Source organism: Equus przewalskii, chromosome 2 (assembly GCF_037783145.1).
Source record: "Equus przewalskii isolate Varuska chromosome 2, EquPr2, whole genome shotgun sequence".
Taxonomy (NCBI): domain Eukaryota; kingdom Metazoa; phylum Chordata; class Mammalia; order Perissodactyla; family Equidae; genus Equus; species Equus przewalskii.
In genome coordinates this window covers 109,485,753-109,500,648 of record NC_091832.1, presented here as the reverse complement: position 1 = coordinate 109,500,648, position 14,896 = coordinate 109,485,753, and the positions used below count along the sequence as shown (strand labels likewise).

Here is a 14,896-nt window from a genome sequence, read left to right as displayed (position 1 = left end):
TGAGAAAACCATCATAGAGAACCACCAAACTGAATTGGCAATTTGAAATACACAGAATGAGAAGCAAGAGAAATACAGAACTGAAAACAAGTGATAAAATGGCAATATTAAGCCTTCATATATCAATAATCACTCTAAATGTAAGTGGATTGAATTCTCCAAGCAAAAGACACTGAGTGGCTGGATGGACAAAAAAACAAGACCCAACAATATGCTACCTCCAGAAAACACATCTTAGCTCTAAAGAAAAACCCAGGCTCAAAGTAAAGGGAAGACAATAACCCAAGCTAATGGCAAACAAAAGAAAGCAGTTGTTGCCATACTTATACCAAAGTAGACTTCAAGATAAAAAAGGCAATGAGAGACAAAGAGGGGCAGTATATAATGATCAATGGGGCAGTGCACCAAGAAGAAATAACACTTATAAATGTCTGTGCACCCAACACAGAAGCACAAAAGTACATAAAGCAACTATTAACAAACCTAAAAGGAGATATTAACAATAACACAATAATAGTAAGGAACTTCAACACTCCACTTACATCACTGGATAGATCATTCAGATGGAAAGTCAACAAGGAAACAGCGGAACTGAATGAAAAACTAGACCAGATGCACTTAATAGATATATACAGAACACTCCATCCAAAAACAGCAGATTACACATTTTTCTCAAGTGCACATGAAACATTCTCAAAGACAGACCATATGTTGGGAACAAGGCAAGCCTCAAGAAATTTAAGAAGATTGAAATCACATCAACCATGTTTTCTGACCATAATGCGATGAAACTAGAAATCAACTACAAGAAAAAAGCTGGGAAAGTGACAAATATGTGGAGACTAAACAACATGCTACCGAAAAACCAATGGATCATTGAAGAAATTAAAGGAGAAATCAAAAAATATCAGGGGACAAATGAAAATGAAAATACACCATACCAACTCATATGGGATGTAGCAAAAGTGGTCCTAAGAGGGAAATTCATAGTAGTACAGGCCCACCACAACAAAGAAGAGAAATATCTCAAATAAGCAATCTTAAACTACACCTAACAGAACTAGGAAAAGAAGAACAAACAAAGCCCAAAATCAGCAGAAGGAGGGAAATAATAAAAATTAGAGAAGAAATAAATGAAATTGAAAACCCAAAAAACAGTAGAGAGGATCAATGAACTAAGAGCTGGTTCTTTGAGAAGATAAACAAAATTGACAAACCCTTAGCTGGACTCACTAAGGAAAAAAGAGAGAAGGCTCAGATAAATAAAATCAGAAATAAAAGAGGAGAAATTATAACAGACACCACAGAAATATAAAGGATTATAAGAGAATACTATGGAAAACTATGCCCACATATTGGAAAACAATGCCAACAATCTAGAAGAAATAGATAAATTCTTAGACTCATACAACCTCCCAAAACTGAATCAAGAAGAAGCAGAGATTCTGAATAGACAATCACAAGTAAAGAGAATGAAACAGTAATCAAAACCCTCCAAAAAAATAAAAGTCCAGGACCAGATGGCTTCTCTGGAGAATTCTACCAAACATTCAAAGATTTAATACCCATCCTTCTCAAACTATTCCAAAAGATTGAGGAAGACATAACACTTCCTACCACATTCTACAAGACCAGCATCACCCTGATCCAAAAGTGAGACAAAGGCAACTTTTAACTTTATAAAGAAGGAAAATTACAGGCCAATATCACTTATAAACATAGATACAAAAATCCCCAACAAAATATTAGCAAACTGAATACAGCAACACATTAAAAGGATCATACACCATGATCAAGTGAAATTTATACCAGGGATTCAGGGATGGTTCAACATCTGCAAATCAATCAATGTGATATACAACACTAACAAAATGATGAATAAAAACCACATGATCATCTCTATAGATGCAGAGAAAGCATTTGAGAAGATCCAACATCCATTTATGATAAAAACTCTTAATAAAATGGGTATAGAACAAAAGTGCCTCAACAAAATAAAGGACACATATGACAAACCCACAGCCAACATCATACTCAGTGGCAGAAAACTGAAAACCATCCCTCTTTGAGAACAGGAACAAGACAAGGACCCCCACTCTGACCACTCTTATTCAATGTAGTGCTGGAGGTTTAGGCCAGAGCAAATGGGTAAGAAAAGAAAAAAAACAGATCCAAACTGAAAAGGAAGAAATGAAACTCTCTCCATTTGCAAACAACATGATTTTAGGTATAGAAAACCCTAAAGAATCCATTGGAAAACTATTAGAAATAATCAACAACTACAGCAAAGTTTCAGGGTACAAAATCAACTTACAAAAATCAGCTGCATTTCTGTACTCTAATAATGAACTATCAGAAAGAGAAGTCAAGAATAAAATCCCTTGTACAATTGCAACAACAAGAATAAAACATCTAGGAATAAATTTAACCAAGGAGGTGAAATACCTATACAGTGAAAACTATAAGACATTATTGAAAGAAACAAATGATGACACAAAGAAATGGAGAGATGGGGCTGGCCTGGTGGCATAATGGTTAATTTCATGTGCTCCTCTTTGGCAGGTTGGGGTTCACAGGCTCAGATCCAGGGTGCAGACCTAGTACTGCTCATCAAGCTACGCTGTGTCAACATCTCACATAAAGTAGAGGAAGATTGGCACAGATGTTAGCTCAGTGACAATCTTCCTCAAGCAAAAAGAGGAAGGTTGGAAACAGATTTTAGCTCAGGTCAATCTTCCTCACAAAAAAAAAAAAGAAAGAAAAAGGAAATGGAAAGATATTCTATACACATGGATTGGAAGAATAAACATAGTTAAAGCATCCATACTACCTAAACCAATCTACAGATTCAATGCAGTCCCCATCAGAATCCCAATGACATTCTTCACAGAAATAGAACAAAGAATCTGAGAGTCATATGGGGTAACAAGAGTCTGAATAGTTAAAGCACCTCCCAAAGGCCCCACCTCCTAATGCCATCATGTTTGGGGATTAGGATTTTAACATGTGAATTTGGGGGGTACACAAACATTCAGACCACAGCAGGGTCATTTGCCCATTTTTAAACAAGCTATTTCGTTTTTTTGCTATTGAGCTATATGAGCTCTCTATCTATTTAGTATTTTTTCCCATCATCAGATGTATGGATTGCAAATATTATCTCCCATTCTCTAGGTTGCCTTTTCATTTTGCTAATTGTTTCTTTTGTTGTGCAGAAGCTTTTTAATTTGATGCCGTTATCACTTGTCTATTTTTGCTTTTGTTGTCTGTGCTTTGCTGTCATGAAGGACAGCTTTGTCACATATAGTATTCTTATTTGGCAGTTTTTTTCTTTCAGCATTGTGAATATACCATCCCACTCCTTCCTGGCCTACAATGCTTCTATTGATAAATCCACTTACAGCCTTATGGAGAGTCCCTTGTTAATTTGACTTTTGATAATCTGATGCTAATGTGTTTGGAGTAAGCTTCTTTGGGTTGATCTTGCTTGAGTCTTTTGACGCTTCATGAATCTAGATATCCATATCTCTCCCAAGATTTGGGAAGTTTTCAGTCATTATTTCTTTAAATAAGCTTTCTGCTCCTTTCTCTTTTCTCCATCTGGGACTCCCATAATGTGTATGTTCATTTGACCGACATTATCCAATAGCTTCCAGATGCTTTCTTCACTCTTTTTCATTTTCCTTTTTGTTTCTCCAACTGGCTAATTTCAAATCACCTGTACTCTAGTTTGCTGATTCTTTTTCTCTGTGGTTGAGTTGAAGATCTCTATTCTTCAATTCTGTCATTGTATTCTTCAGCTTCATGATTTCTATTTCATTTTTTATGGTTTATGTTTCATTATTACACTTCTCATTTTGTTCATGCATTATTTTTGTGATTTTGTTTAGTTGTTTATCTCTGTTGTCTTGCATCTCACTGAGCTTCTTTAAGATTATTTTGAATTCTTGTCAGGTAAGTCATAGTCCTCCATTTTTTGGGGGTCAGTTACCAGAGCTTTTTTAGTTTCCTTTGGTGGTGTCATGTTTGCCTTATTTTTTCATGATCCATCTAGCCTTGCATTGGTGTCTGTGCATTTGAAGATGCAAACAGCTCGTCCAATCTTGACAGACTGATTTTGCAGGTAGAGACCTTTTCCTGTCAGTTTCCTGGGCTGAAGCGATTGTCTCTGAGATCACAGTTGAGTGGGATTGGAGCTGATCACTTGGCTGCTGCTGGGTCTGCGGTTGACTGGCCTGTTACCAGGGGCTTGGGCAGGTGTGGATCACGTATGGTTTCTGGACAGACAGGGCTGCCTCCAGGACCTTGGTCATTAGGGCTGATGCTGGGACAAGGGTCTGCTTAGGGTTGGCAGTTGGGTCTGCAGACAGTGGGACTTTTACTAGGTCTGTGGATGGTGTGGCTGCTGCTGGGTTCCTGGACGGGCTCCCACTGGGTCACTGGTCTGGCTGGGAAGGACTACTCCCAGACTGTACAGGGAGGGCTGGAGCCAGGCCACAGGGCCACTTCAAAATGTGTAGTCAGACTGAGGTCAGCAGGTCTGCCTCTGGGGGCATGGACAGCCATGTTTCCCAGTGGGTCCTTAGATGAGTAGAACTGCTCCTGGACCACAACTGAGAGGGGCTGGAGCTGGGTCACAGGCTGCTTCAGAGTTCACAGCTAGGACTAAAATCAGCATGCTTGCTACCCAAGACATGAGCAGGCGTTACTCCTCTCAGGTCCCTTGGTGAGGTGCTGGTGACAGGACCAAGGCAAGACAGAGCTGTTACTGAGTCCACAGGGGATAGAGCTATTTATGGATCTGTAGCCAGGACCGTGGTCATTGAAAGTACCAACTAGATGTGGGCCTGCCTTCTCCAAATAGCCCCCTGAGCTCCCCCGGTTTTCTCAACCTCCTACCTGGATCCTAAAGCTCCCCCAGAGGCACTTTGGTCTGTGAATGACTGCCAAATTATTGTTGTCATAGGAGGCTATGAGCAAGGGACCTCCTATTCTGCCACCTTGCTGATGTCATGCCCAAACTCCCTATCTCTTTAATACGATAGACTCTCATGGTTCAATTAAGACTTCATTAAATTTTACTCTCATTACATTTGTATGACTAATATGTCAGATTGACAAAATGCTATCCATGCAAAAATCTTTACTCAGTTTTTCTTTTCACTTGTGGAAATCTAGTGGCTGATTGAGGATTTTGAGGATTTAAGTGGTACATTCACATAAGAAGCAGAAATTTAATATATATTTATATCAACTACTCATCATTGCAAGGTAGATGAATTCTAAAGCAATTCCAGCTCTAATTTTTTTTCCACACTACATAACTAGCAAATATCTCCAACAAAATATAATCGATATGAAGTTGCATGTACTATGATGTACATTGATGATATCGGGTAGAAAGACTATAATGACTATATCGATTTCAATTACAGTTCTCTTAAGCTTTCAATTTAAAAACTGTGTGCATGGTTTCAGGGGAAATTTTTACAATTATCAATTAAATATTCCTATGTCAAAGTATATTTTTGGAAAAATTACAAAATTCGCAATTATGTGCTAACCAATCAGAGGCAGCATTCTATTTTTTGAAAGAACTTCGATTTTAGAATGCTACAGTAAATTATTAAAACTCATGCTTCATTTATTACTGGCTTTTGAGCCTTCAAAGAGTCATACAGCCACTTTGAGCAAATGTTTCCCATTCCATAAAGTAGACGTAATAACAATTATCATGCAGAACTGTTTTGGAAATAGATTACATTATATGTGCATTATCCCATATAATTAGTAAATAAAAACATTTTTATTGATTTCAGTGATAGTAATTTCCGTGTTTCTAAAATGATAAACTTTAATAAGCATTTAATTTTTAGTGGTGATATTTGCTAGCAATCATCAGCAAGTGTGCAGTACACGTTGTTAAATACGTATTACATCGTTGAGGTCGTATGCAGTATACATTGTTAAGCCTAAGTCTCAAGAGACTTTGCATCCTTCTGCTTCTTCTGCATGTGACCTAATGGGATGCAACCCTGTAGACAGAACCAAATCAGCCCGGATGTCCCAGGTGAGGCCCCAGACAAATGAGAGAGCCCAGAGAAGATCAGCAAAGCCAACCTTCTGCTGAGTTTTTCAGATGACAACAGACATGTGAGGGAGTCCCACTAAGACAACAGATCACCCAGCCTAGTACAGACTGAAGCGGGGCCCCCTATAATTGTGAGGTAAATAAATCATTTCAGTTTCAGCCATTAAGTCTTGTAACAGTTGATTTTACAGCAGTAGATGACCAAGAAATGCACCATGAATGCAGTCCTGGCCAATTCAAGGCAGACAGCAGTGATGAGGCTGTGAACAAACGTTGGATGGTAAGGAGGGTTGTGTCCAGGTCCTCCTTGGCATGTGGACACCTCACACCAGGACACTTCTGTGAATGTCTTGACTCCTGAAGATAAGGGCAAGAGAGCCTCTGGTAGGGGTCTTACTATGATCTCTTCAGAGCTTTCATTTTGATCCCTGTTGATATAGATTAGTACTTAAGACATTATTTTATTGCAGATCTTAATACATTCAGTGAAAAGGATTAGGTGATTCCTATTTCTTTGGTGTCAAACCCTCTTTATGAAATAGTGTTAAAAATAAAATGTACTTTTGTTTTGTGAGGAGGATTGTCCCTAAGCTAACATCTGTGCCAATCTTCCTCTGTTTTGTATGTGGGCTGTCACTACAGCATGACTTGATGAGCGGTGAGTAGGTCTGAGTAGTTCTATGCCTGGGATCCGAACCTGTGAACCCTGGGCCTCCAAAGCAGAGCATGTGAACTTAAACACTACATCCCCAGGCTGGCCCCTAAAGTGTACTGTTTTTAAAATAGCAAAATAAAACATTGGCTACAGCAATACTTTCAAATCCTGTATCTCCCCCTGGACAAAAGGAAAAATATGTTACACAGTATTGCTTAAAGTAGATTTGGGATTTCTGAATAGATTTGGTCAATGGATGAATATTTATTGAACTTTTCCTTTGAAATCTAGCTCACTCTTTCTTTCCTACCAGTGTGGCTGAAAGTAAAGGACCCTGGTATAAAGAAGCCACATCACAGAAGGAAGCCAGATCCCAGAGTCATCATCTGCAGGGGATCCAGGCGAGTCACGTGATCTGCACTGAAAATGGATGTGAGATAAACATTTTATTGTATTAAGCAGCTAAGATAGTTGAGCTGTTTATTACAGCACCTAGTGAGTGTTTCCCTGTTTAACAAAGGCATAAATATTTTACATGACTCAAAAACTCTCTGTAACACTGTTCTTGTATATCACTAGTTATTTTATATCCAAAAGTACTTCATTAAAAAAATTCCAGATTTTGTCCTATTAAAATTAATAAGAAGCTACATGGAAATGACTGTTTGTTTTATTTGCACTTTACTTTTGTTTCATTCTCCTGCCTGTCTTTTTTCTGTATTGTCTTACAATCTATGGGAAATGGTGATCTGCACAGTTATGGATGGGAGCATCACATCTTGCTTCACTGGATTCCTACTCTCATCGTGCATGGCTGCCTTTAATACCTGAAGGAAACGAGCAGCAGTTATGATTGCAAGCTGAGTCTCCATATAACCATGACAATAGTACTGCTTCATAATTGGCATGCTTTTTTCCTGCCTTAGAAATGATTCTGATGTTAGAATCTATTGAGTAGGGATTTTGGAGAGTTGTTTTACTGAAACTTACAAACCTGTCAACCATGCTAAAGAAAATACAAAGCAAGCTAGAAAACACACAGGTTTAAGGAGTTTTATAAGTAGCTTACAGCTGAGTGAAAATTTTCCAAGAGGTATTAAGAACAGAAATATTAGACTGTCTGTGCTGAATAAAAGACGGACTCCAAGAGTGTAAACCAAAGAAGGAAGAGGAAGAAGGAATTAGTGAAACCAAACATGATGCCCAGAAACTGCTCTTCGTCTACAATGACCTCTACTGTGACCTCCAGGGTTTCCATTCCCTAAGAAAAGAAAGAAAAAAGAATTTCACACCACGTTGAAAGGTAATTCCGGCTAGCTTTAACTGGATTCACTAAAACCAAGAAGCAAAGGTAGAAAAATGCCATTTTTCACATACTTTTGAAAAATATTTAGGCATTAAATGATTATAAGTATGGTAGTTATGAAGCACGCATCTGTCTACCTACACGTTTTCTTATATACTAAGCTGTAAAATCTACTAGTTTTTACAATACAACAAACAGACAAAATATGCATGTTAAGTCTTTTTTAAACATAATTTTTTTCCTACTAGATTGACATTAATCGCTGTCGTGTCTCCATATGTCCTCTGGGTCAAAATCCTTTTTCTGGGCTGGGGGCATAAGCACAGGCACAAACTTTCCTGCCGGATGCCCTGTGACCAGCCTCACCATTTTCACTACCAGTATTTGTGGACTTTCAAGGATCTTTAAGTGATTTGCTTGTGACAATATGACAATCCTTCACCAAAATACGGTTTCCCTGGAAAGGATATTGGTCTTTGAAACTTTACCCTTTTCCATCGAATTTGTATTGTTCTCAGGTCAAGCTCATGTCTGCTTGACAAAGGGCTTCATGTCGTATTCATTAAGAAAGTTTATTTATGAGATGAATATATCCAATATGTTAGTGTTCTTAGATGAACAAGCCAGAGCTGTTGAAAATACATAGGAGGGCTGCTAGCCATGATGTCTTCAAACACAAGGGCAAAGCTATAGGGTGAGACTTCAGATAACATGCTTCCACAGATACATTATAGAGAACATTTCACACACACACACACACCACACACACCCCCTTAGCAAAATAAAAGAAACAGAGGAGCTTAAGAATGAAAGAGAAAATTATAATTTCTCTAGGGTAGGAATCATTATCTGTATTCACATTTTCCTAGACTGTCTGGCTAACTACAGATGATTTTGTGACACCCAGAGAAATATTCAGGAAGAGGGCCAGAGTTTATGGAAATACATCTATTCTCCTGTCACATGCTGGGTATTTATTAATACATTACACTACAGAAAACAAGCCTTTCTCTTTGCTGCTTTTACTCATTATTTCCATCTGTCAAACTGGGACTCCCTGGGGTCGGCTAGAGAAAATTACTCCAAAGACAATGTTCTTATAAACCTCAAGTTACATGTTATATACTCTGAATGGAAGCTCCTTAATCACATTATAATTATGTTTTATTTATTCAAAATTGTTAAAGTACAATGTTGCTAAAATGCCTTAATTAATTTAAATATTAATTTATTGAAAAATATCCAAATTATTCTAGTCATTTTAAAAAAGATCTACTTTAGGATAAAGTTATCTTAGTCAAATAAAATATATAGTTATCTTTAATGCATTGTCCTGCCCATGAAATCTATCTCTACTTATGAATATAGACACCATGAAGAATTCATTGATATTTTTGACTATCAGAATAACGTTTCAAAACTTCTTGTGACTTGACATTATAAGCTTGTCTAGTTTGAAGAACAAAGTTTAGTTCATGAAAATTCTCTCATTAACATTGAAGAGACATTTGTGAACATGTTAAAAAATAACTATCAGCTGTTGGTATCATATGAACAACATGTCTTAATATGCATATCTAACTAGGATAAATTTAAGAGTTTATAACATTTCATCCCAGTTGTTAGTTTGGCAAGTTTGTCATAATTGTCCTACTAATTGCTCCCTTGCTGTTCATCACTGGTCTCGGACACTATATTTGCTTAGGTGAAAAGGCATTTGGCCTTCAGTAGCCAAATTAAACTAGATTTAAAGTGAAAGTTACTTATTAATGTATGTATGAGTATATTTATATGTTTGCTTATATTTTGATTTCTTTATACTAGTTTTTTGAATCTTGGATAGTATATGAAATCTATAACGCACACCTGCATGGGACTCAAGAGTTACAAAGCATTTATCGTGTCCAGCCTGTGTCAAGATTATACATTGGTCAATAGATAAAGGTTTATTTATAGTATGTTCACTAAGAACGATAATTTGGCACTATTAGCTTTGTAGTCTGCCCCTTGTAAGTTCCAAATCCAGTTTCCGCTCTTAAAATCCATCCTTCATTGTGAAAAAGGTTTTTTCTATTCTTGAATGGTGTGTTTTTATAATTACTAATTTTTTACTTCTCATTGTTTTGTTTCACATTTTAGCTGTAACTTCTAAATAGGAAGGCTATTTTCACAAGTTGAGTTAGACGCTTTTAGGGTGATCACAGTGGCTATATTTGTACTATGACTTTCCCATTTGACTTCAATTACTTACATCCGGGTTAGTCTAGTCACAGTATCTCTCTTCCAATAATTTCGAATTAGGACTAAATTCTATTCCCCCAATTTGAACAGCGGGAAAAGGTCCAACTTGCGGGTGGCCATATGCAAACAAAGCTGATAGAGCCACTCTATAGAGGTAGGTAAGTGTAAAGTCCAAAAAGAAAAAGAAATATAGTTTCCTCTTTCTAGTCCAACATGAAAGAAGTTTGGAAGTTGCCACTCCATCCTAACGACAAGTGAAAAGCTAAACAAACTGAAAAATCAACAATTCTTCTTAGGTCTGTTAGACAAGTTGAGGTCACAGGGCAAACTGCTGCCCCCAAAATTGGAGAGGCCAGCAGGTACAGAGAATCACAACTAACCAGAGCAGCAATCTCTGCAGGAAGCACTGTCCGGGTAGGAAAACCTAAGGTAAGCCCATGAATTCCTAGAGGCTCAGTGTGGGCAACTAAGAGTTAAAAACTCTGGAGGGAGCCACTTATCAGGAGCTCTAGCAAGGTGGATGTCTACAAGGTTCTCATATTGAATCTCAGAGGAAAATCCCCTATGCCTCTGGCACGGGGTGGGGCAGAGGAACCATTTTGAAAATACACTAAAGCATTCTGTTCTTCTTAACAAAGTCTGCCCTGAGGAGAAATTCTTTAAGCACTGCATGACCTGCTGGGGTTTTATCAGAGCCCAACTGACTTGAGGGAAGGGAAATACCCAATTCCAACTGGCTCTAGCCTTCTAAGAGGAGGAAGAGAAGTACCTAACTCCAGCCTACTCTACCCATCCTGTCCCACCTAAGGGCGGGGCATGGGGGACTGAGATGCATGCGTGAAGGGCACAGTCCGGAAGCACAGGCTCACCAAAAGACAAAAACTGAAGGAATTTATTGCCAGTAGACTTACCTTGTAACAAATTTTAAAAGAAGTTCTTTAGAAAGAAGAAAAATGGTATAGATCAGAAACTCAGATCTACATAAAGAAGGGAAGAGCATTGGAGAAGGATTTATTGAAGGCAAAACAGAAACTTCTATTTTTCTTATTCTTAATTGATATAACAAATAACAGTTTAAAATGATACAGCGACACTGTATTCAACTATTTTGCTTATGTGTATATGTAAATATATACATATATGCTTATATATAAGGAAAATGAATGACAGCAATAATAAAAGGGATGGGAGGAAGGAATTAGGATTATTTTTCTTATTATAAGCCATTCATACTACCTGTGAAGTGGTATGGTGGTATTCAAAAGTGAACTTGAATTCATTTTAAATGTATAATGCAAACTCTAGGGCAACCACTAAAAAACGTAGAACAAGAAGTTAATTGATACGCTAAGTGAGAAAATGGAATCATATAAAATGTTCAATTAAAAGCACAAAAGGCAAAAAAAGAAGAGAAAAATAAAAACAAAGGACACAAAATAAAAGTCCGTAACAAATATAATATGAATAAAAATATATCAATGATCAATTTGATATGGAAATGATCTCAATGAACCAATTAAAAGATAAAGATTGTCAAAGTGGGTCAAACAACATGATGCAACTATGTTATCTACAAGAAACCTTCTGTAAATATGAACACACATATAAATTAAAAATAAATGGATAGAGAAAGATATACCATGCAAACACTAATCAAAAGAAAGCAGGAGTAGCTATATAAATTTCAGACAGAATAATTCAGAGTAAGGAATGTTGTTAGGGATAAAGAGGGGCTTACATAATTATAAAGGAGTCAATTCTCAAAGAAGATGTAACAACCCTTAAAATATACGTGCCTATACATGACAACAGACTGTCAAAATATGTGAGGCAAATGCTAAAAATCTACAGGAGAAAAAGATGAATCCACAATTACAGTTGAAGACTTCAACACTGTTCCATCGGAAATGGAGTACCAGCAACAGTGCCAGCAGGCAGAAGATCAGTAAGGATATAGTTGGTCCTAACAGCATCATCAACTGAGTAAATATAATGGGCATCTATAGACTGCTTCATCCAATATTAGCAGCATACACATTTTTCTCAAGCTCACATAGGACATTCACAAAATAAAGCACATTCTGAGCCATAAAACACACCTTAACAAATTTAAAAGAATAGAAATACAATGTTTGCTCTCAGATCACAATGGAATTAAACTAGAAATCAGTAACAAAAAGATAGCTGGAATATCTCAGAATGCTTGGAGATTATACAAAACGTTTCTAAATAACACATAAGTCAAAGAAGAAATCTCATGAGAAATTGAACAATATTTTGAAGTAAATGAAAATGAAAACAAAACATCAAAATTTGTGGGATGCAGTGAAAGGAGTGCTTAGAGATGAATTTATAGCCTTGAATGCAAATATTAGAAAGAAGAAAGATCTAAAATCAATAATCTGAAAGATCTAAAATCATTAATCTAAGCTCAAACCTTCAGGAACTAGAAAAAGAAGAGCCGATGAAATCCAAAGTAAGAAGAAAATAAATAATAAATACTAGAGAAGACATCAATGAAATTGAGAAAAGGAAAACAGAGAAAATCAACAAAACCAAACGTTGGTTCTTTGAAAAGATTCATAAAACTGATAGGACTCTAGCCAGGCTAACTAATGGAAAAAGAGAGAGAACATAAAGTACCAATATCATAAATGAAAGAAAGGATATCACTATGGTTCCCAAGGGCATTAGAATGATAATAATGAATATTATGCATAATTCTGTGGCTACAAATTTGATAACCTAGATGAAATGGACCAATTCTTTGGAAGACACAATCTTCAAAAACTCACACAAGAAGAGATGGGTAATCTGAATAGGCCTATATCAAAGAAAATGAATTATTAATTAATAACCTTCCAAACAAAGTCCTGGGCCCAGATAGGTTCATTGGTGAATCCTACCAAAAATTTAAGGAGTAAACTATACCAGGTTTCTACAAACTCTTCCAAAAGATAGAAGCAGGGGTAATACTTCCTAATTCATTCTCTAAGGCCAGCATTACCCTAATACCAAATGAGACAAAGACATTACAAGAAAAGAAAACCACAGAGCAGTATCTCTCAAAAAGATAGATGCAAAAATTCTCAACAAAATATTAGCAAATTGAATCTAACAATGTATAAAAAGAATTATATACCATGACCAGATGGAATTTATCCCAGATATCCAAGTCTGGAACGATATTTGAAAATCAATTTAATCCATCACATCAACAGCACAAAGAAGAAAAAAAATCACATGATCATACAAGTAATGCAGAAGAACCATTTGACAAAATTCAAGACCCATTCATGATAAGAATGTTCAGTAAACCAGGAATTGAGGGGAATTCCCACAACTTGATCAAGAATATCTACAGTAAACCTACAGCTAACATCATACTTAATGGCAACAAGCTCAAAGCTTTCTCATTAAGATCAGGTACAAGGCGAGGATGTCCCCTCTCACTACTGCTTGTCAACATTGTGCTGGAAATTCTAGTTAATGATATCAGAGAAGAAATAGAAGGTATAGAGCTTGAGAAATAAATAAAATTGTCTTTTTTCACAGATCGCACGATCATCCACATAGAAAATCTGAAAGAGTCCATAAAAGACTCCTGGAGTTAATAAGTGACTACAGCAATGTTGAAAGACAAAAGGTTAACATACAAAAGTCAGTTGCTCTCCTATATACCAACAATGAGCAAGTGGAATTTTAAATTAAAAACACTTTACCATTTATATTAGCATTCCCCAAAATGAAATACTTAAGTTTAAATCGAACAAAATATGTATAAGAGCTATACGAGGAAAACAACAAAATTCTGATGAATGAAATCAAAGGATAACTAAGTTAATTGAGAGAGATTCCATGTTTAGGGTTAGGAATACTAGATATTGTCAAGATGTCAGTTCTTAACCAGATCTATAGCTTCAATGGAATTCCTATCAAAATCGCAGCAAGTTATTTTGTGGATATCAAGAAACTGATTCTAAAGGCCATTTGGAAAGGCAAAAGACCCAGAATAGCCAACACAATATTGAAGGAGAAGAATAAAATTGGAGGACTGACTCTCTCTGACCTGAAGACTTACTGGAAAGCTACAGTAATCAAGACAGTGTAGCGTTGTTGAAACAATAGACAAATTCATAAATTGAACAGAATACTATATTTACATCCATGTAAATATAGTCAACTGAGCTTTGACAAAGGAACAAAGGTGATACTATGGAGCAAAGATAATTTCTTCAACAAATGGTACTGGAGCTGGACATACACAGGCAAAAACATTAATCTAGACACTGACCTTATACCCTTCACAAAAATTAACTCAAAATGTTTCACAGACCTAAATGTAAAATGCAAAACTATAAAACTTCTAGAAGATAACAGGGGAGAAAATCTAGATGACCTTGGGATGGCAATGACATTTTAGGTACAACACTAAATGTACAACTATGGAAGAAAGAATTGACAAGCTGAACTTCATTAAAATTAAAAACTGCTCTGTCAAAGAAAATGTCAAGAGAATGAGAAGACAAGCCACAGAATGGAAGAAAATATTTGCAAAAAGACGCATTTTATAAAGAACTGTTATCCAAAATTTACAGAGATT

General features: G+C 36.5%; 1 long non-coding RNA gene across 3 annotated transcripts in view; it reads right to left on the bottom strand.

Moving 5' to 3' along the window:
- Nucleotides 1-14,896, bottom strand: part of LOC139081829 (uncharacterized) — a 164,228-nt gene that overhangs the window by 34,910 nt on the left and 114,422 nt on the right. For 2 of the 3 annotated variants that reach the window (XR_011537240.1, XR_011537241.1), the window contains one exon: nt 5,002-8,007. The exons of the other annotated variant lie outside the window; for it this stretch is intronic. This is a non-coding gene — a long non-coding RNA (uncharacterized lncRNA). Of the gene's footprint in view, nt 1-5,001; nt 8,008-14,896 lie in introns of those variants that run through there. 3 annotated transcript variants of the gene reach the window in all.